General features: G+C 43.7%; 1 pseudogene; it reads left to right on the top strand.

Moving 5' to 3' along the window:
- The first annotated feature begins 1,881 nt into the window (after window positions 1-1,881).
- On the top strand, window positions 1,882-1,981 carry LOC125617348 (annotated as a pseudogene).
- Window positions 1,982-23,959: the final 21,978 nt, after the last annotated feature.

Here is a 23,959-nt window from a genome sequence, read left to right as displayed (position 1 = left end):
ATTTTAGATTGGGTTGGCTTTGGCTGTTTCATAGCAACATGTGAGTAAACAATGAGGAACCACAAGTGACCCATGATGGAAAATGGATTTCCAGAGAAGTAGGACAGAGCTGGGCTACTGAGGGCAAGGTATGTCTAACAAGTTACAATCCTATGGTAGAGGCTGCACTCTAGGGAAGGCATGTGGTTGGAATAGCCAAATGGGGTTTCAGGTATCCACTGTGAATGACAACTTGCTAAAATTTCTGGAACAAAGAGGAGAACTTTAAAGACTGATGCAGGACCCTAGAGAGCAGGGGGAGTGAGGGACACAAAAGTGACCTTGACCCCTGAAGAGTATGCTGGGCCAAAGGTTCATTCTACCTTAGAAGGCTGTTGTTTGAAATGGATGGGGGGAGGAGTCTCCTGAATGTACCCCTGGGTGGTTGATGGTGATTAGTGACTTTGCACTTAGCTCTGGGTGGAGGAGGCCACCCAGAAAATGGAAAGAGCAGGTGTGGACCTTTGTAAATAGATTGTAGCTACAGATAGGAAGGACCTTCTTCTGCCTTGTAGGGTGGACAGCAGGCTGTGTTCTACTATGTCCAAGAAAGTGCATTTGCCCAACAGACATCAAAGACAACTCTTTTCAGCAAGTGGTAGACAAGAGTTGTATCCTAACAAAATCAGAATATCATGATGGTTTTCCAATAGAGAAAGACCCAGAGCCTTGAGAAAGGGCACTCTTGGGTCTAATTGTCATAGGTGCACAATATGGACACAGCGGTAGCCATGGTCAAAGTACAGAGATGTCCTTACTAGGCAGTGACGGTGACTACAAAAATTTGCAAATGTACTGCTAATGGCCAACACTAAAAGTAAGGTAGAGTCAGCAACATGGCCTTGGTGATGACCAGGTTGGCTCTTATGTAAAACTATCTGCCAATTCACTGAAGCACAGTGAGTGACACCAAAGAGAAGTATAGGAAGGCTTTATCTGTTTCAGTCGTACTGAAGCAATACCAGAGCCCTGCCAGGGAGGGAAAGGAGGCACCATGGAGCAGGCCCTGGGGTCAAAGGTATTTCTATTTACATTCCTCAGGACGCTGTGGCCAGGGGATACACTTTGACTCTGAAGTTGGAAAACATTTGTTTTAGGCCAGGTTCTGAAAATCACTTTAATTTACTGCAGTGGCCTTATCTGGGATTGCTCAGGAGAGTCATTAGCCATCATTAAGTAAAGAATATCTCTTTCTCCTCACAGAAGATTCCAAGTAATTTCCCATGGGAGAAGCAGATTATACCCCAATCAGTGCATGGAATGTCAAGTACTTACCCTCATGACTTTGTGTATGTGTGTGTGTGTGTGTGTGTGTGGTGCTGGGGATTGAATCCAGGGCCTTGTGCATGCTAGGCAACACTGTACCACTGTATCACACCCCAAACACCCCCCTTTCCCGCACCTGACCTTTGATGTGTGGCAATTCTGTGCCACTGGGCCTGGTTTTACCACTGGGCCTTCTCTGCTCGCTCTGGCATTATGCTGGACCTCTTTTATGTCCTCTGTCTGAAAGATGGCTGCCTAGTTCTTTTTGAAGTGGATCATTTTGGGTGTGACATTTAGCCTCAATAAAGCCAGAACTTCCAAAATATACTGTAAACTTTTTTTTCCAAAATTTATTCAACTATTTTCTTGTGAAATAATAAAGTTTTATTAATTCCCTATGGTTTAATTCATGATTATTTACACGTTGTGACACAGTTGAGCCAGAATGCCACCAGCTCCCATCAGTTTAAAATACAACTCTTGGTGATTTTTTTCTTTTAATAAAAACATTACATATTCACTATGAAAATGTTTGAAGGTATAGAGAGGCAAAAAGAAGAGTATAGAAAACATCCCGTGCTAGCTTTGGCAGCACATATTTTAAAACTGGAACAGAGAAGATTAGCATGGTCCCTGCACAAGTGTGACACAAATTTGTGAAGTATTCCATGAATTAAAAAAGAAAGAAAGAAAGAAAAGAAAAAGCCCTAATCCCATTCTCAGAGCTAACCACTGCCTGCAACTTGATGTATAGTCCTCCAAATTTTTGGCTATGTATGTCCACGTGAATATTTGTGTACAAAAACCCCACACAGGGATGGGGATATGGCTCAGTGGTTATGGCACTTGCCTAAACTACACGAAGTCCTGAGTTCAAACCTCAGCACTGCAAAAAACAGCAACAAAACAGACACACCTATAAAGCACAAATAAGACTATGTACTGTTATCTTAATAACTATGTTATTATTTTCTAATTTCTGCTTTGTAAAATATTTGCCTATTTTTGTATCATTTTCACCTGTTCTTATTTATGATGGTCGTTCGTGTAGTTCTCTGAAGTTTTATATACACATTTTTATTTAAAGTCTTTTCAAGATTGTCTGTTGTCTCATGGCTGGTCTTTAAATGTGACTCTTCTTGTTTTGGGAGGTCTGGACACTGCCTTTGGTGTTGATGGTCTTCTTGATAGATGTTATAATTTCTGTGTGACAACTCATCTTCCCTGGAGCCATTTTTGTTGGGACTTCCTTCCTGTGTGCTCTGGGTTCTGGAGGGATGGTTCTCAACGTTGTCCTATGGATGTAGCACTGACCCTAAACCAAGTCTTAGTCGAATGATGAGGACTGTTGGCTCTGTTTCCATCCGTGACTGGGCCGATGGCTCCTGTTTGTCCACCACCTTAGGATGTGTCTTCCATGGAGAGGCAGCATGGCCCTGCCCCCTGGCTTCATGGTTTCCTGCTGTATGCAGGGCTCATGACTCAGTGTAACCACAATCATGACTCATCTACTCTGAGTCCCCATGGGCCTGAAAGCATTAGCTCCCATTTACACCTTTGCTCCTGCTTTGCCCTTAAAGATTTCCCTTGGTTGGAGCTTGGAGATCACCCCTCCCAACTTCCTACATACTAGGGATTGAACCCAGGGGCCCTTTATCACTAAGCTACACTTCCATTCCTTTTTAGTTTGAGTCAGGGTCTCACTAAGCTGCTTAGGGTCTCGATAAGTTGTTGAGACTGGCCTTAAACTTGTGATCCTCCTACCTCAGCCTTCTGAGTAGCTGGGATTATGAATGTGCACTGCCACACCAGCTGGAGATAGCACTTTAACTATGTTCTTAGTTTTATTAAGCTTTCATATGTATTTGTACTAGGATGTGAGGGTCATAGGGAGAAGTTTATCTGTGCTCATATCTTGACCTGAAATTCAACATCCAGTTTATGTTGGATGGTTTGCGTTGGTGCTCCACGCATCAAAATCTTCTGTGTTTACTATAATTATCTGAAGTTTTTCCTCTGAGCCAGAAAATCTTTTAGCTTCTTTGATACTTCTAACTTTTCTCATAGTTCGTAAAGCTCTCGTTTTTATCCTCAAATTTTCCCCTTAGCTCTGCAATTCCTTTTCATTTCGTTTAGTTGATTTATCAACTTCTTGCATTCTTGTTCATCTTTCATGTTGTGTTTCTTGCTTATTTTCCTTCTCCCACCCTGTCATCCTTCTTTTTGAAATCGACCATGTTTGCTTAGCCTCCCTGCTCTCTCCTAATTCTGCATGAGTGAGTCTGATCAGACCATCTGATGCCTGAATGTGTGGGAACCAATTCTTTTTGACACCTTTCTACATACCTGTCATTCCCTCAGTACTGGAGTTTGGAACTGGATGACTTATTTTCTGCTTTGTTTAGGTCAGAGGATTACAGGGACAGGTGATGGACAGGGCTAGGCTCTACTCCTTCTCCTGAAAGCTTGATGTCCCATACCAGGGGCCATTCCACTCAGCAGGTGGGAGTCCTTCTGCTGGGACTGGGACTTATATTCCCAGGCAGCCAGGATCCCTGGACAAAGGCAAGTTCAACTGCTCCTCCAGGTGCCCCTGGCTTCTGCAGTGATGCTCAGGGACACCTTCTCTCGGGGACTTCCCTCAACTTTCCACAGGCTGCCTGTGCCATCTCCTGGTTCCTTTGTGCTGTTCTTGGGATCTAGTTCTCTAACCTTCCCTCTTTTCCACTTCCAGTCAAGGTGGGGAAGAGACAACCAACATTCCATTCTGGGACCCTCTATTTCTTTCCTCTTGACACCTTTTCAGTTTGGGGTTTTGAGGTGGTACTATTTTCCACGTTTGATTGCTTCTGGTTTTGTTTTGACATTTTTCAAAACTGTTATTTCCTGATCACTTTGTGATGTGCAGAGTGGAAGGAGCTTGTGTGATCTGGCCTCACTTGGCCTGTCCTTAGCCCCCGCCTAGGCAGATGCACCTGTCACAAACTGCTCACAAGATCCTAGGGACTCCCTGGGTTGCTGCTGCTGCCAGCGGTTTGCCCCTGCTCCTCAGACAGCAGATCTTTTTGTGGTCTCTCCCTCTCCTCCCACCCTCTCTTTGGCCTGCAACCCCTGACATCTCCACTGTGACATGAGTGTGTTTCATATGCCATCAACTTATGTTGGGACTTCACCACTTCTAAAATGGAATTATGATTCCTTTTTAAACCCAAACAGAGAGTTCCCCTCCTTGGTATTTCTGAAAGTTTCACAGGGCACAGCCTCACATGAGCGTCAGAAAGACCCACTCCAGCCTTCCCATCTTGCTGTTAGGATTCTACTTCTGCAATTCGAGGGACTGGTGACGGTGATTCTTTCAGGCCTCAGGAAGAGGACATTGCCTTCCCTGATCCCCCCATAGTTCATCTGACCACAGGCCCCACTGAAGTGGGGAATAAAGGAAGCATACAGCAGAGAGTAATTTCCATCTGTCTCCAGAGGGGAGGTATCTGGTACCCATAAGCCTCCATCTGGCAGGGCCCCTTCAGTTCCCACCAAAAGCAATATCCAGGCCCTCTTGTTCCCCAGAAAGGGAAGAAAATCCTCCCACCCCCACCTTTGCCTGCCCCAGGACGACTGGCAGTAAGGATTCCCCCATCCCTCCTTATCCAAAGGTGGTGCATTTGACCCTCTCCTGTTCCTCACCAGGGCAGTATCACAGCTTTCCCTCCAGCCTAAGGAAAAGAGAGGGTCAGGTCTCTGTCATCTGGTCACCCCGTCTCCCAGGATTGAATGTTGGACAACTCGACATCCACATCTCCCAGGAACCAGAGGACAGCCTTAACCCAGATTTAAGAGGAAGGAGCACCTTAAATACATGTCTAACTTGTTTGGGGCAGTTCTGCTCCCGTGCCTAGTTATTGCTTCCTGTGGGGACCCCCACTTCTTGGCCTGGAATCATCCTACCTGGCTTCCCCGAGAAGAATGGAGGCCACGCGCCTCCCATCTGGTAGACTGAAAGCACCGTCTGACGTGGTTGAAGGTGAGCAGACCAGCGTCTGGCCCACAGGAAAAGGTTTCAAAGGCTGTCCCTGAGATAAGGCTGGCTTCTGGGGGCCGCTTTGAAGATAGGAACCATCGCCCCCACTTCCTGGTTGGATGAGAAGTCAGAGGCTCCAGGACTCTCCATCCTGTCTGGTGTTGGTGAGTTCTGTGTCTGACTGGGTTGCCACCCACTTTTCTCAACGGCCTGTGGTCTGTGCTGCAGAACATCCTAACCACACAAGATAGGCAGGAGCAGTGGGCAGATCAAGGCCAACTAAAGTGTCAGCTCAGCACCCACCACGTTACCTGTGTGTGCCTCTATAGACATCACCGGCTGGGCCAGAGTGGCCATATTGTACCCCAGAAAGGGGAGGAAATCCTCCCCCCTCCACCTTTGCCTGCCCCAGATAACTGGCAGTAAGGACTCCCCCATCCTTCCCTACCCAAAGGTGGGAAGGGCTTGTCTAGGAGGATTTTTTTTTCTTTTTTCAGATTAAAAAAATATTTATTTATAAAATTTTAAAAATTTGTTCTAATTAGTTATACATGCAGTAGAATGCATTTGGACCCATCGTACACAAATGGAGCACAACTTCTCATTCCTCTGGGTGCACACGGTGCAGAGTCACACTGGTAGGGTAATCATACATGTATATAGGGTAATAATGTCTGTCTCATCCTACCGTCCTTCCCATCCCCACCGTCCCACTCCTCCCCTCACTCCCGTCTGCACAATCCAAAGTTCCTTCATTCTTCCCTACCCCCACCCTCACTATGGATCAGCATCTGCTTATCAGAGAAAAAATTTGGCCTTTGGTGTATTGGGATTGGTTTATTTCACTTAGCATAATATTCTCTAGTTCTGTTCATTTACCTGCATATTCCATAATTTTATTCTTCTTAAAGGTTGAATAAATATTCCATTTTGTGTATATATACCACATTTTCTTTATCCATTCATCTGTTGAAGGGCATCTAGGTTGGTTCCATAACTTAGCTATTGTGAATTGAGCTGCTATAAATATTGATGTGGCTGTGTCCCTGTAATATGCTGATTTTAAGTCCTTTGGGTATAAACCGTGGGAAAGCTGGGTCAAATAATGGTTTCATTCCAAGTTTTCTGAGGAATCTAGGAGGATTATTTCCTGTTACTTGGGCTCGGTGGCACATGCCTGTAATCCCAGTGGTTTGGGAGGCTGAGTCAGGAGGATTGCAAGTTCAAAGCCAGCCTCAGCAACTTAGCAAGGCACTTAGCAACTCTAAATAAAACATAAAAAAGAGCTGGGGATGTGGCTCAGTGGTTGAGTGCCCCTGGGTTCAATCCTCAGTAGTAGTAGTAGTAGTAGTAGTAGTAGTAGTAATAATAATTATTATTATTATTCTGTTACTGTCTCAGAGAGGCTGTTGCTGACCTCTTGTCCTTGGCAGAGAAGGAAACCAAACGCCTGAGCCTTATTTCAATGCAGGGACTGGGTAGGCACTTTAGGCCACCTCAGTTCCCTGAGTCTGGAATCAAGAATCACAGGGAATGAGAGAAAGTTGTGGAATCCTCTGTGGAGACAGGATCCAAAACATTCATTTATAGACAGAAAAACTGCCATTCTGGAGGGAGGCCAGAAATTGTCTTTGGGCCTGAACCCCTCTTGCTCCTGCCTGTCTTGTGTGGTTAGTGTGTTCTGTGGCCCTGACCTCAGCAAGAAAAGTGGCAGCTAGTCAGACAGAACTCACCAAAACTGGACAGGATGGGGAGTACTGGAACTTCCAGTGTTCTAACCTGACAAGGGGACAGGGGAGTACTACTCCTCTCTACAGAGGCCCCCAGAAGCCAGCTTTATCTCAGGTACAGTCTTTGAAACCCTTTCCTGTGAGCCAGCCACCAGCATGCTCACGTTTCCACAAACATGACCTTTACTTAGTACAGGCCTGGGGGAAAGCCAGGGCAGCGTCCCCACTTTGAAGTGCTTCATAAATGACAGGGCATCTTCATACATGAGGATGTCATGGTTAGCCCACGGCCACCTGAGTCATTTTTTCCAGATGTGGTGAGGGGGACAGCAGCCAGCTGGTGTCATGGGAAAAGCCCTGGATTCAAGTCCCAGTCACATGTTGGCATGTCAGGCTGACTACAGCTGCCGGCTTCCCTGCCTCCCTGCAGCACTTTCTTCTCTGTGACTTGGTGGGAGAGAGTGACCCATGCCTTATTTCTCACATGAATGGGCGCACTTGTAGATGGGAGAGCTCTTAGAAAGCCATGCCATTTATCAGGCAGCTGGTGGTAGAGGGGATGTACCCGGGGCTCAGTGTCTAAACATTCAGGCTGGATCTGAGCTACTTTTTAATCATGCAAACCTAGGCAAGTTCCTTCATGACTCTGGGCCTCAGTTCTCTCACATGTCAAATAGGCATGATGGCCCTGCGCCGGACTCCCCAGAGAAGTGGATTGGATGAGATGCGAATGCATGGCCAGTCCCATGGGGCTGCACCATTGGAGGGTAGAGTACATTTGGGCTTCCACAAGCCCATCCTCTTTCAAGGAAAGAGAGCAGCTGCAGGTTGCCCTGGCAACCTGCACCAGCAGCAGGCTTCCTGCAGGGACTTTCCTGTGTCAGTTTCCCTTCTGAGCTTCAGCTCAGTCCGGAAATGTGGTGAAGGCACACAGGTCTGTCAGGCAGAGACCTCTGCCCAATGGCATCACGTGCCACACTTGCCCTGTGGAAGAGGAAAGAGAACGTGGTCACAAGGCTCACTTTTCTCCTCTCTCTCTCTCTCTCTCTTTAAGTGACTGATTTTTGTGAGTAAACACACGGGGAAGACTTCTTGGCTCTGTTTTCTGCTTCCTGTAGTCTCTGTCAGGCTGATGACTCTTCCTACTTAGCCCTGGCCTACATCCCCAGGGAACAGGCCAGGGCACTGGGTCATGCTTGCACTATCTTCACAGGACATGGGTGGGCCCGGGCATCTCCACAGTGGTAGGCTTTATTTGCTACAGTCCTCTGAGAAGAGCAGAGACTGTCTGCATCTCCTCTGCCCTTCCTGGCAGGAAACCAGCACTGTCTGAAATTTCTCCATTGGTGGCCCAGATCTTTGTGTCCTGGTCCCATGTTTAGTGTGCAAATCCTGAAAGTTGCCTCAGTCTTCAGGAATAGCACTGCCTGCTCCCAGAATGTCAGGATCAGCCTGGGAGGACCACTAACTTCTTCAGATTTGCCATTTGGACCATCCTCTGTCTTCTTATAATCATTAGCTATGAAACATAGAACAAAAATGGCCTGTATCTCAGGGCAACCAACAAAAAAAAAGAGATGGTCTTGAACATGACTAAGCCCCTCTGTAAATGAAGATTTTTATGAGCTGTGGCCAGGGCAGCTGCCTGACCGGAAGGAGGCAGGCCTAGTCCTGCATCTGTCAGGAGGAAGCAAGAAGGTCTAGAGCTGAGATTACAGGTGTGTGCGACTATGCCCGCTCTTTTATCTTATTCATTTCAGAATTATATAGTCAGCCTTCCATATCCACGGGATTCAACCAACCATGGGTTGAAGTTATTTTTTTTTAAATAGCATCTGTACTGAACATGTACAGACTTTTTTCTTCTCATTATTCCTGAAACAATACAGTGTAACAACTGTTTATATACCAATTACATTATCTGAGTTATCATAAGTCATTTAGAAATGACTGAAAGCTAACAAGAGGATATGTATAGGTTATATGCAAATACTGTGTCATTTTATATACAGAATTTGTCCATCTGTGGCTTTTGGTATTGCTGGGGCTCCTGGAACTAATTGCCCATGGATAAAAAAGAACAACTGTGTGTGTGTGTGTGTATGTGTGCAGTGTGTGTGTATGTGTGCATTTGTGTGTGTATGTGTGTGTGTTCACATCTTTCAATACCTAAAATATTAATAATAACTTATATTTACGTATGTGTTTCTCACAGTCCTTTACTTTCATTTTGTATTTTTAATTTCCTTCCTTTTAAAAAATAGTTTTATTAATGCTATGTTTAATCGATGTTTAATTCATATCAAATTATGTTTAATTAGGATAATGCACAAGTAATGTTTAATTTTAGTTATTTTCAAATTTTCTAGAAATTTTTTTTGTCACACTCGCTTTTACCACTCAGCATGTATAAAATTATATTGAAGAATTATGTTGCAGGCGGTTACAATTCATTTTTTATATAATTCTACTACCATTTGGATTGAATTGTGTTTCAAAAAAAGAATATCTTATCCCTAAACCTGTGGGGTGATTGTTTGGGAATAGCGTCTTTGCAGGTGTAATCAACTGATGATGAGTTCGTATTCTGAGAGGGCCCTGATCCAGTGACTGCTATTCTTACAGAAGAGGAAAGTTTAGACACACACAGGGGCCAGGGGTGCCATGTGAAGACAAAGTGATAGACGTATAAGCCAAGAAATGCTGAGGCCTGCCAGCAGGCCAAGAAGTCAAGGTCAGGCAGGAAAGGCTCATTCCCTGACAGCACCTTGATTTCTGAACTCTGTGGTCCACCTCATGCTTTAAATATAGCCCTTGTAGCTCTACCACTGGGGCTTGCTTTTTTTTTTTTTTTTAAATGGTGCTGGAAATTGAACACAGGGCCTTGTGCATTTGAGGCAAACACTCTATCAACTGAGCTATATCCCCAGCCCATATTTTTTAAAGGGATTTTTTCCCCCTCACTTTTCCCTCTCCCCCTTCCTAACAGGATTAGGGAGACAGGGTTATCTTTTCTTCCCCCTCCTAGGCCTAGTTATCTTCCTTGAGCACACTCCTACCACAGCAAGATGTCCCAGAAGATCTAGGGAGTAACTGTCTCCCAAACTAACAAGCAAATTTCAACACACCATCAGAACGCACCTGGGACCCCCATCAGGGCACACCTGGAGTGTAGCCTTTGAATCCTCTTTTAAAAACCCCTCTGTTCTCCCTGATGGGCAGAATCACAGTCTCTAGTTCCTGTGTTTCTCCTTTGCTAGAAAAACAATAAACCTTCTTTTTTTTCTTTTCTCTCAAAATTGTGTCCTCGTTATATTATTGGCACTGGGGACAAGGACTGAGCTTTTGGTAACATAATCTCCAGAACTGTGGGAGAATACATTTCTGTTGCTCTGAGCCAGCTGGTTGTGGTCCTTTGTTAGTGAAACCCAAGGAGACCGATACCAGCGCCTTCACCTTGGCTGAACCGCAAGAAGTTAGTGTGATGGCAGGACAGAGGTGCCTGGCAGGTTCCCGGCCTTTCTCATCCCTGCTAACCCAGCAATCATCCTGACTGCACTGTTCTCAGTCCCTTCTGGGAAGGAGCCTTGCTCTGCCACCATTGAGATAAAAATCAGGGGACAGGGGAGGGGATGAAAAGTCAGAGCCAGATCAGAAGCAACTGCTGCCTGGGAGAACAATGTGGGGGGAAGGCATAGAGGGAAGTGCAAAAAGTATTATGAAATACTGAGAAAAATCAAGAAGTCCTTCTAAGGATCATGAGTTTATTTAGTGGTATGTAAGAAACACACTTGAAAAACTTAACTTTGAAATGCTTTCAGTTCCATGATCTTTTGACCAGCCAGAGCTGACCACTGTGGACCTGGGCTCCATGAGCTTCTCTCCCCATACCCCATCCCAGATGCTTTCTGCCCACCAGCCCCTGCTGAGCTTGGCAGACTTATCTCCTCCTGATCCTCACAGCAACCCTATGAGGAGAGTGCTATTTTAGATGAGAAACCAAAACTTCACAGCAAATCTTGCTTAAATGCCGAAGGTCTGAAGGCTAAAACTGCCTTGTGCCTAGCTCAGAGCTGCAGCAGCCAGGAGTCTTGAGGCAACACCTGGTCCCTGCCCTCAGAACAGCCTTGCCTCGTAGGATAACGGCAGCTCTGTAACCTCCTAGGAGGTAGGACTAGCGCGTATTCCTGGTATTGAGATGGAGTCAAATATGTTAGTCACCTTTTTGGCTAATGTGACCAAAAATACCTAATAAGCCAAGTGCAATGGTTCACACCTGCAATCTCAGCAGCTCTGGAGGCTGAGGCAGGAGGATTGCAGGTTCAAATCCAGCCTCAGCAACTTATCAAAGCCCTAAGCAACTCAGAGAGACCCTGTCTCTAAATAAAATTTTAAAAAAGGGCTGTGGATGGGGTTCAGTGGTTAAGCGCCCCTGGGTTCAATTCCTGGTATGAAAACAAAAACCTAACAAGAACAATTTAGAGGAGGAATGTTAAGCTCACAGTTTGATGTTCAGTCCAATGGTCAGCCATCTCCATTTCTCTGGACCTACTTAAGACAGAACATCCTGGTGGAAGGGCATAGTGGAGGAAAGCTATCAGCTCATGGCAGCCAGGAAGCAGAGAGAGAGAGATACCAGAAGGAGCCAGGTACAGATGTAGTCCCCAAGGCCACACCCACAGTGTCCTGCTTCCTCCAGCAACATCCCACCTGCTTACAGTTACCACCCAATAGTCCATCCAAATTATTAATCCATCAAATGGATTAAAATCCACTGATGTGGTTACAACCCTCAAGAGCCTTCCACATTGGGGACTGTGTGTTCCACACATGAGCTTTTGGGGACATTCCAAATCCAACCATAACACTACACAGGAAGGAAAGATGCAGCAGCAGCTATAGAATGAGTTCTGGATCAAAACTACCAGGGTTTCCCCAACTCTACCACTTTCCCATTATATGGGCAGTTATCTAACCTCCGTGAGCCTCAGCTTCCTCATCTGTAAAATGAAGATAATACTAGTTTCCACGTCAGAGGGTAGTTAAGAGTTAGCACAATACGTGACACACTTGGAATAGCACCAGCATAGAATAAGCACTTAATGGGGCTGGGGATGTGGCTCAAGCGGTAGCGCGCTCGCCTGGCATGCATGCGGCCCGGGTTCGATCCTCAGCACCACATACAAACCAAAGATGTTGTGCCCGCCAATAACTAAAAAATAAATATTAAAAAAAAGAATAAGCACATAATAAAAGTTAGCTCTCATAAGTTTGACCTTAAAAAACATGAGGCCCCAATCAGATCCCATAAGACCTTAAGTACAAAATATAAATCAACACAAAAACTCCTAGACAGGTTTTCATTTAGTATAAGAAAGAACCTCAATCTAAGTATTAGAGTATTAGCTAATCATAATGCAACATATATATTTACAGACATGTACACTGTATTGACACATTTCCCTGTGCGGGAGAATTCCAAATAGTTTATGTAAATAACCAGTTTTCCAGGAAGGCAGCACAATTCCCTACTCCACAGTGTGGGCTGTGCCCAGTGATTTCCCTCTAAAGAGTACTATGTGGAAAGTGGAAACTGACAAACACCACTACAACCATTAAGGTCAGGGTCAATAAGGGTAAGTCATGTTGTTAGATGTGCCCTTGATACAACATGATGAAATGACACTTTACGCTTGTAGTCTTCCTTTCACCCCAGATCCCCTAGTCTTGCTGTGAGAAAACATCAAACCAATCCCAGTTGAGGAGAAGTCAAAAAGAAGGAAGGAAGGAAAGAAAGAAAGAAAGAAAGAAAGATCTGACCACCACTCCTAAACAGTTAAGGTCATCAAGAATAAGAAAAGCCTGAGAAGCTGTCAAGAGGAGCCTAAGGACACTAGACAATTAAATGTAATACGATGTCTTGGATGTGATCTGGAAGACAAAAGGGAGATTAGGTAAAAACTAGGAATATATGAATAAAATATGAACTTCAGTTAATACTAATGTATCAACATTGCTCCATTAATTGGGATAAAGATATCATACTGATAAAAGATGTCGGTAAAAGGGAAGATCCAGGGCATATTGGAAATCTGCACTGTCTTCATTGCAGTTCTGTCAGTCTAAAAAACAAAGTCAGGTGTGGTGGTGTGCCTGTAATTCTAGCAGCTCAAGGCTGAGGCAGGAGATTGGCAAGTTTGAGGACAGCCCCAGCAATTTAGCAAGACCCTGTCTCAAAACTTTAAATAGTATAAAAAGGGCTGGGAATATAGCTCAATGGTTAGGTGATCCTGGGCTCAATTCTCTGTAGGTACCCCCCCCAAAACAAAAACAAAAACAAAACAAAACCACACACTGCTTGAATCTGAGATTCCTAATTCCTAACCCATGTTTGTAGCCCTTTGGTTTCCTTATCTGTAAAAATGGGAATCATATACCACCACCACCTCCCAGGCGCCAGTGAGGTGCTAATGAAATGAAGAGGGCCCAGGAAAAAAAAAACTCAATTAAGGATGGCTGTCATGGTTGTTATGTGCTTTCACATTTTTATTATTCCTGTGTCCCAAGAGTTTCGATGGCTCTCTGATCCTTAGAATAAGGACCTCTCCAGCTAATCTCTGAACCACTCCAGGAGAACTATGCAAGCTTGGCAATTGCTCCCTGTCCTCCTGAGGCAGGAGTATTGCAAGTTTGTGTCCAGCCTTAATGAGAACTTGTCTCAAAAAAAAACCCCCAAAACTGTCATATATAACTAATTAGAACAAATTAAAACAAATTAAACATAAAAGAAAAAAAGAATTTTTAAATAAGTAATTTAATTTTGAATAGTATAAAACAATTTTTTAAATGTGCTCAGTGGTTAAGAGACCCTAGGTTTAATCTTCAGTACCAAAATAAAATAAGATAAAAGAAAGCTATGCTTTAAAAAGAAATATCAGTGGTTAAATGGTCTGGTTCTATCACACGAGAAGTCAGTCAAAGGGAAGTTACTTTTTAATAAGCTCCATCACCTACCAGCCAGTAATACCGATTCTCTTGCCTGGCCTGGTCCTTCCTGAGACAGCTCTGTCACAGGATGACTTGCTTCATCTGGAACTTGGCCTTGCCACATGAGAGTCCCCATCTGAGGAGCTACAGAAAGAGATTGTGTTTCTATGGCCAGGGGATGGAGCACAGTTTCTATTTTGGGGAGGGGTTTTCCTTCCCATTCCAGAGAGATTGGTTACGTAGTGCCTACATTGGCAGGAGCAGAAATGTCCCAATAATTGTCATTAAGTACACCTCCCTTTAATGAAAGATTTAGTGTTTGGTAGGAAGATAAACACTTGCCAGGTACCTAATTTGTTTATCTTCATCTTAAATAATAATGCTCTTCCCCAGTGAACATGCACACTCAGCAAGAGGAGAAGGTGGCAGGAAGGAAGGAGACCGGAGTACTGGTATTAGAGGGGAAGTCTGCACCTACAAACAACTGCACATTGAGATGTCATCGGGATTAGGGGGTGGTCAATAGAAGACAAAGGGAGCCAGGTACAGTGGCGCATGCCTGTGATCCCAGCAGCTCAGGAAGCTGAGGCAAGAGGATCATAAGTTCAGAGCCAGCCTCAGCAACAGTGAGGCACTAAGCAACTCAGTGAGACCCTGTCTCTAAATAAAATACAAAATAGGGCTGGGGATGTGGCTCAGTGGCAGGGTGCTTGCCTAGCATGTGTGAGGCACTGAGTTCCATCCTTAGCACCACATATTAAAAAAATTAACAGATACGATACAGGCATGCTGTCCATCTACAACTATGAAAAATTAAAAACAAAAACAAAAATAAAAACAAAATAGGCCTGGGGATGTGGCTCAGTAATGAAGTGTTCCTGAGTTCAAACCCCAGTACCAAAAAAAAAAGACAAAAGAAAAGAAAGAGGGACACAGTGGCCCAGACCTGTAATCCCAGCAAAGGTGAAGTAGGAGGATCACAAGTTCCAGGCCAGCTTAGCAAGACCCTGTCTCAAAGTAAAAAATAAATAAATAAATAAATAATAATAATAATAATAATAAAATAAAGGTTGGGGCTGTGACTCAGTGGTAGAGTGCCCCTGGGTTGAATCCTGAGTTCTGCCAAACTAAGAAAAAAGGCATACATCTAGAAATAGCCCAGAGCATTCCTCAACTCTCAAGCCAAAGAGAATTTTTTAATAAATTTCCAGATAAAAAGAACCAAAAAAATGCATAAAAGAGCATCAGGTGGTCATCATCCTTCTGCTGCCCACTCCCTGCCCTTTAAATCAAGACAAGAAATGACTCCTTTGGTTTGAAGCTTGTTCTCTGTTCAAAGATGCCCCAAGTCTCACAGAAGTCTTTATTTTTAACCATGGCAATCACTTCCCTTCAATAGAAGTCTGCTGGTTAAATTCTATTCTGAGAAAAACCTTAATAATGAATATACGTGGGAGAGTCTGAATTCAAGCAAAGGGTGTTTGAGGGGATGAGAGGGGTGCTGCATTGTCAGATTTCCATCTCTATTATGAAATGCTGATATAATGAAATTATAAAGAGAAAAAGGTTATTCGGGTGCACGGTTTTGGAGGGTCCAGTCCATGATCGATTGGGCCTGTTATTTTGGGCCTGTGCTGAGGCAACACATCATGGTGGAAGCACGCAGAGAAGCAAACACTGCACACCTCCTGTCCAGGAAGCATGCTTGTCTACACCATAGGAGGTGCGAGAGGACCTGGAAGATATTGGAAGGGTAGTTCTGACTCAACACAAGCTCACATCCCTCACTCTCTCCACTCTTCTCCTTTCCTTTCCTACTACCTCTCCACACCTGTACTTCAGTTGCTAGATTGATGGCTGATGGGACAAAGAACCTCTTTCAGTCAAATTCCTGAGAGAAGCATTTACTTATTCGTTGCATGTCTTAATCTTAGAGCATAATTAAGTGTGACTTTTAGCCCTGGGGGGAAAAAAAGGTCTGAATTTTAATTTGAGAGCTCCTGAGTGAATCAGCTCCTTGACATTTGAAGACTTAAACTTTATCTGGAGGAGTGCTCCAGAGGCTGATGGACTTTGTTGAACACGAACCATTTCAGAACCCACCACAGGGTTGTTTCTTATTCCTCTTTTCCAATTACACAGCAGCACAAGATTCAATTAGAATATAAGGGCTTTTAAAAATTAATCCAGAGGACCCAATTTAAGCTTAAGTTGCCGTATTTTACAGAGAAGAAAGTAAATGTTGCATTGATTTTCTTACTTGTGTTCATTTCCTCTTGCTATTATTGATATGCAAGGAACATAAGCCTGAAGCCTCAGAGTTCTGTTGAGTGTCTCAGACCTCCAAGGTGTCTTGCCTCGGCTCCCTGCTCTGCCATGGTCTTTGAGAGCCTGTGTTTACCCAGGTGTATCTCTTTCTAGCCCTGCTGTATTTGATGCATTACAAATAGCTACTACAAAGTACAAAAGCATCATGTAGGCATTTTTGTACACATTTTTCTCTATCCTTACACAACTATATAAGCACGGTATTATTATTTCAATTTCTCAGTTGATGTTCTGGTTATCTACTGATGCCTAACAAATCACCCCCAAATTTTGGTAATTTGGGGGTGGATGTAGCACAGTGGTAGTATACTTGCCTACCATGCACAAGTACCTGGGTTCCACCCCCAGTACTACGAAAAAAAAAAAAAAACTATTAAACTGGACACCTAAGAAAGCTTCTTCACTCAAGCCTGATGTCTCAGCTGCGGTGACCAGGACAACTGGAAGCTGACTGAGCATCTCTAGCCTAACACTGGCTCTCCACGTTGGACTTCTTCACAGCATCATTACACCAGGGTAGCTGGAATTCTTATGTGACTTTTGGCTTCCCCAGAACCGGTATTCTAAGATGCCAAGACTTCTTATGACCTGCTGTCACTTCTGCTGCATTCCATTGATTATTATCTGCAGTCTAGTTCAGTGTAGGAGGGAACTGGAAGAGAATATGAATCCTGGAAGACAAGACAATTGGTAGGTAGAGAGCATCTTTGCAGACTAGCTTCCATAGGTGAGGAAATGAAGGCTCTGACAGGTTGTGTCATGTCTCCAAGATTACACTGCCTATAAGTAGGTACATTTAAATTTGAACCTAAGAGTCTACCCCCCAAAACAAGGTCTTTCTTCTGTACCATTCTTCTTGTGAGTGTCCTGTAGCTTTTAAGGTATGTCTATATATTTTTTTAGTCAGGATAGGCTGGATTATGCTGAAAAAAAAAAAATCCCAGTACCTTAAAGCTACAAAAGTTTATTTTTCACTTATAGTACATGTTCATTGCTCATGAGTTAGGTGTTCTGCTTCTCTGCCCTTTGCCTCCTCACTCTGAGATCCAGGTTAATGGAACAGCCTCTATCCAGAACACTGTTGGTGACGATGGCAATATTATGGTAGATTTCACTCAGCAACTAAATGTGTGGGCCCCCGATGATATGTAGAATAAAACTCACTGGTCAAAGAAATTCTTTGGCCAGAACTGGTCACATAAGGATGCCAAGAAGTATAATACTAACATGTTCCCAGAGGGGACAAAATGAAATGAATGTCTGGCAAAAAATATTAATGATTACTATACATTGATGACCTTATAGGTTTACTTTGCAACTCCATGATGCAAGGAATTGGGTAATCATTTTAATTTTCCACCAGTGCAGAGGGAAGCTCAGGGTCTCCCTCCCAGGGCCTAGCTACCCTTTCCTCTGAAACCCCAAGCCTCAATTTGAATATTCACTTTATTAAACAGACCAGTTTGGGTCCTTTGGATTTCCAAGGGCTCACTTGAGCCTGGCCTCAGGGGCTTACCTGTGTATAATCAGAGTCCATTAATGGGTTTCCCAAACAAAAGGTAAATTCTTTCCCAAAATGAATTCTTACACTCTTGGAATGGGGAATGCTACAGTTAAAAAGTACAACAAAGTAAGAATAGCCCCCTTTATTTCTACTTGTTATTTACCACAGAAATAAGTAGTCTTACTGTGTGTGTTATGATATTAAAAAAACAGATTTTTGCATCATAACATGTACACACACAACTTAAAAGAATAATACCTTTTGTTGTTATTTGGGATATATATATATATATATACTGGTATATAAATAAATAAATAATTAAATAAATAAATAATTAAATAAATAAAGTGTCTGTATGTGGAGGTTGGTTGGTACATAGTAGAATTCTAAATATGGCTTAGTTGGAAAAATATTTGTTAAAGGGTAAGTATCTCTCTCTCTCTCTCTCTCTCTCTCTCTCTATTTCTCTATCTCTCTCTCTCTTTTGTACTGGGGATTGAACCCAGAGGGCTTAACCACTGAGCCACATCCCCAGTCCTTTTTATTTTTTCTTTTGAGACAGGGTCTTGCTAAGTTGCTTAGGGCCTCACTAGGTTGCTGAGTTTGGCTTTGAACTTGCAATCTTCTGCCTCAGTCTCCCAAATCACTGGGATTATAGGTATGCCCCACCACGCCAGGCAAGAGTCAGTAGCTCTTAATAAAAATTCTGACTTCAATTATAACCATGCATGACCACATGCAATTTATTTAGGCTTTTTAGCCCTTATGCTCTCATTTCTAAAATACACCATTTCTATTGATTTTTGTGATGTAAAATTCTACACCTTGATATTTTCTACTCTATTTAATTTTTTAAAATGTCGATAATGATCCATGTAGGAGATCATAATATGCCACCCCAAATATGTCCTTTTGGCATAAAGATTATTTTGAGCTGATTATTGGAGAAATAGACACAGGAGAAGTTCAGCTGTTGAAGTTAGCTTTTTGTAAGGGAGATTTATATTTAAGGAGTAAGTTTCTATTTGTAAGTGTACCTCCCTCTCTGTGTCAGGAAGAGTCTCTGAATCCCAGGACTCCAGTCAGTGAGGAAACACAACTGAAGTCTGCTCACCCACTTACCCTTGTTTGTACTTTCCCCTGCTACTCTCATAACTGGCCTCTCCCACACCCTTCTTCCTTTGTTTAGCTGAAGATGTTGTTTATTTAAGCTCAGGTTGTAGCCACCTCTTTGAGTTGTTCCTGAGTTTCTCACAGGTATATAAAAGACCCACATTTGAATCAATTTCTGAGTGCGGTGCTGGCTGCCTTTAGTCCTAGCTAGAGACTGAGCTGGGACAGTGAAACAGACAGAAATGAAAGAGGACTTCCTGGTCACTGTTTTTCTGCACCCAGTATTTCCTCATATTGAATGTAATGGCTGAAGGGCTGACCCCAGCCTGACAGAGGCCAAGAATGATCAGACAGACACGTTTCTGCTGAAAAATAACCTGGGACTAAATCTACATTTGAATATCACCTAATTTCTGTTTCTGCTTCTGTGGGACCCACTGGAGAAGCAGTCTAGCTGTTTCTCCACAGTTTGATCAAACTGCATAAAATTTATTCTTCCTTTTTTTTTAATCGTTCTATCATTTTTCCATTTCTTGTGTGTGTGGGAGAAGGCAGAGGATAGCCAATTCAGCCAGCCAGAATCCAGGTAGGTTCCCTGGGCTAGGATGCCAGTAATAGCATCAATGTTGCTTAAGCCAGGAGATTCAGGCCAGCTTGATTAATACAGCAAGACTCTGTCTCTGAAAAATAATTAATTTATTAATTAAAAAAATATTCGATTGTTTTTCTTTTGTTAATTTGTCTTTTGTAATAGGTGCTTCAGCTGAGAACCTAGAAGAGAAGGAAACAGTTTCCTTCCCTATACCCACTCCCCACCCCCTCCACAACCTACTGATGGCTCACACAACCCTTACTCTGAAAAACACAGCACTAAACCTAATACCCACTTCTTTTCCCTCCCAGGCCTAAGTATTTGTGTAATGCTTTGATGCCTGCAAAGCATGTTTGAAAGCACACATTATCCTATTTAATCCTTTCACAACCCTAAAGTGGCAAAAATAATTCCTTTTTCACAAAGGAATTCAGGAAGTGCTACCCCAAAATATGTCACTTTGATGTGCTGATTGCTTTGAACTGGGGCACGTGGGGGCCAGGGATACAAGCAGGAGCTTTCTCTAGGCTCCCCTTATATGCCTAAAGAGGGAGCCTCCAAAAGGAACTCAAGAGTCATGAATCCCCTCCTGGGAACTTTACCAACCAGGGAAGATACCTGATTACAGGAGAGGAGACCGGGAGCCCAGACAACCACCTATTCCCAGGGCTGCTGCCTGCCTTTATTCCTAGCTAGAGATTGAGCTGGGACAGTGAAACAGACTGTCACTTCTATCACCCAAGTGACTTCTGTGCATAACATTACAACCTGTATTCACCAAACAATTCCTCCCCAAACTCTCCCTCTGGTCACCACGCCCCAGAACCCCAAGCCTTTATTATCTGTCCCACAGGATGATACCTAAGCTTCAGTTATCTGATTTGTGTGTGTGTGTGTGTGTGTGTGTGTGTGTACTGGGGATTAAACCTAGGGTGCTCCATCCCCAGTCCTTTTTATTTTTTTACTTTTAGGTAGGGCTTCACTGAGTTGCCCAGCTGGCTTTGAACTTGTAATCCTCTTCCTTTAGCCTTCTAAACTGCTGGGATTACAGGAGTGTGCCACCACTCCCAGACTGGCCCTTCTTAAAGTCCCATAGTTTGTGGAACTTCTATGCATAGAAGCATGACTAAATGTGTGTGTGTGTTTGTTTTTTTTTTCTGTTAATCTATCAATTTAATTCATAACGCAGACAAAGGACCCAGGAGGGTAGGGGGAAGTCGTTTTCCTCTATGTGGGGAAAACAAAACCTAAAATGTTGAAACAGTTTGCTCAAAGTCCCACAGACAGAAAGGGAAGAGTTTGGTTGTAGATCTTGCAATCTAAATCCAGGGCACTTTTACCAGAACCAGGCTCCTAGACCCACTTTATCAACACATTCACCTAATGGTTTAGGTTAAACCAGAAACAGGAAGCTCTTTTTGTGGATGCTGGATTCTTAGTGCTCTCAAAACTTTAGAATTCGTCCCCTCTGTCAGTCTGTATATATGTCTTCCCCTCACCCTTTTTCAACCCAGAGGGCCTGGCAAAGTTGGAAAGGTCTGTGTGGGGTTCCGTGTACACCTGCCCCAGGGTAAGAGGCCAGTTCCGGCTTCTGCCTTCAGGGTGGCTGACCTTGGCTTTGAGGAGCATTGCCTCTAAAAGCAGCAGGAGGGTATAGTTCCTGCCCTGGGATTTGAGTATGGGAGGCTCAGCCCAGTCTTCATTCCTTCAGGTTGCTATTACAAAGCATCATAAACTGAGGGGTTCATAACAACCAGAAATTTAATTCTCACAGTTCCAGAAAAGATTGAAGTTCAGCACTCTGTGTCTCCTGGTTCATGGATAGCAGCTTTGAGCTGTGTCCTCCTGTGGTAGAAGGGACAAGGTTCCTCTCCGGGTCCTTTTTTTTTTTTAATTAAGACCCAATCCCACTCAAGATGGTCCCACCTTTGTTACCTAAGCACCTCCCAAAGGCCCTCACCCCTCCTAATACTATCACCTGAGGGATTAATATTTTAACATGAATTTGGGGAGGGACACAGGAAACACTCAAGACTATAGCACCCAGGAGGGTGGGAATTATAGCAAGGAGGGCAGACCATAGGCTGAAGAGTCTAGGGTGACTGAGCTGGCCAGAGGATGGGGCAGTGGTGGGACTTGGCCAGAGGGGTCCCTGGTAAGGTCACCTGAATGAATTACTGAAAGGCATAGGGCATCACCTACCCAGGGAACACTATTTGGGTTTTCTACATGAGACAGATGTTAGGAAGGTTTAAAAATACTTCAGACAGCCAGGCGCAGGGTGCATTCCTGTAATCCCAGCAGCCTGGGAGGCTGAGGCAGGAGGATCTTGAGTTCAAAGCCAGCCTCCGCAATTTAGTGAGGCCCTAAGCAATTCAGCAAAACCCTGTCTCAAAATAAAATCCAAAAAAGAGCTGGGGATGTGGGTCAGTGGTTAAGTGCCCCTGGGTTCGATCCCTGGTTAAAAAAAAATCAGAAGGGATGGGAGACATACGGGAAGTGATATTGGTGAAATTATATAGTTATACTGTGTGTATGTATGAATATGTAACAACAAATCCCACCGTTATGTACCACTATAATGAACCAATAAAAATGGAGAAAATCTGGGCAAGGTAGCCCATGCCTGTAATTTAGCGACTTGGGAGGCTGAAGCAGGAGTTTTGAAAGTTTGAGGCCAGTCTTGGCAATTTAGTGTGGCCCTAAACAACTTAGTGAGACCCTGTCTCAAAAAANAAAAAAAAAAAAAAAAAGGTGTGGGGGGGCGGGAATTAAAAAGAAAAAAAAAATTTACACAAATGGTCTCTGTGTGTAGGGACAGCCACTAATGTTTCCAAACATTAGTTGGAGAAACTGACGAAAATAAGCTTTTTAAATGGGCTTCCAAGTTAGAGATAACCCACCAGTACCAACAGGCTGGGATGGTTAAAATTGTTGCTGTATTCTCTGGGTGTGGCTCGGAATACCTGGGATAACACTCTCTTCTCTGCTGGAGATGGCAAGGTTCCAGAGCACCAGGACTGTGCTTTCTAGAATCAACGAAGTCCATCTGGCTGTTGGGGACTGATAGTTACTTGTATTTTATCCAGTCTGAGATGCCACCAACTATAAGCCACACTATGGTTTTATGTGCCACTCAGTGAGGCGGGTAAAAATGCCAAAGATGGAAAAGCTCAGGAAATTATCTTCCCAAAGAAGCGACTGGCAGGCACTGTGCCTATCTCCATGTTGGCACTGTGTGGAGAGAGGGATAACAATTCTCTCTAGAGAATTTAAACCACAAAGCTGTCCTTGTGCAGATTTGAGGTCTGAATTCATACTGTCAGTGGGGTCTCAAAAAGTCAAGCAAAAAATTGACTGAGGATGGTCTCGCATTAATCGTGCCCCGGAAATGTGCATCCTCTCTGGGAGAACTCAGCTTCAATTCCTGCTGACAGTTGTTTCTAAGACACATCTTGATGTCAGTGATGTTAAATGTAAAGAAATACACTGCTTAGGTTTAGTGACATGGACATAAAACAGATGCGATGTTGCCTGAACAGGCAACCAACTTACCCAGGTTTGCCTAGGACTTTCTTGCTTTTAGCCCTAAAAGTCATGCTTCCTGTGAGATCCCCAATCCCAGACAAACCTACCCAGTGCTCTTCTGAGGTCTCCTCTGGCTGAAGGGGCTATATTGTAACAGCGATCCACTTTATGCTTTAATAAAGCTCAGGCTGCTCTGCCACTGCAATTTATTTTTAAAATGGACAGGTTTCTTTCTCTTCCTGCTCGTCCCTAATCTCAGGGGAAACAGGATTCACTTTCTTCCCCATCTTAGACAGAGTTATCTGTCCTTGGGCACTTACCCACCACAGGAATGAAGTAATCTAGACTTTGGGGAGGGTATCAGAAGATCTCAGACTATCCTCCAAATTAACAAGTGACTTAAACCCCAACAGAGAACACGTGGAATATAGCCTTTGAGATACCTCTTAAAAAGCGCCCCTGTTCCTGCTGTTGGGCAGAGTCACAGCCTTTGGGACAGGAGTCCCCTGTGTTTCTCCTTTGCTAACAGAGCAATAAACCTTCTTTTTCCTTTGTCTCAAAACTGTGTCCTTGTTATTGGACTGGCATCAGGAAAAAGGACCAAGCTTTCGACAACAATATTAGTCAGGATTCTCCAAAGAAACAGGACCAATGAATGTATACATTTTTAGGAGGGGACTTATTAAATAGGCTCACATAGTCAGGGGCTGAATAGTCCTACAGTGGCTGTCTACAGGCTGGAGAGCCAGGGCAACTGGTAGCCACTCAGTCTGAGAAGCCAGAGACTTCAGAATGAGAGAGAGAGAGAGAGAGAGAGAGAGAGAGAGAGAGAGAGAGAGAGAGAGAGAGAGAGA

Source organism: Marmota marmota, unplaced genomic scaffold, assembly GCF_001458135.2.
Source record: "Marmota marmota marmota unplaced genomic scaffold, marMar, whole genome shotgun sequence".
Classification (NCBI taxonomy): Eukaryota; Metazoa; Chordata; class Mammalia; order Rodentia; family Sciuridae; genus Marmota; species Marmota marmota.
Note: the sequence above shows the minus strand (reverse complement) of the source record. Positions and strands in the feature narration are given on the sequence as shown.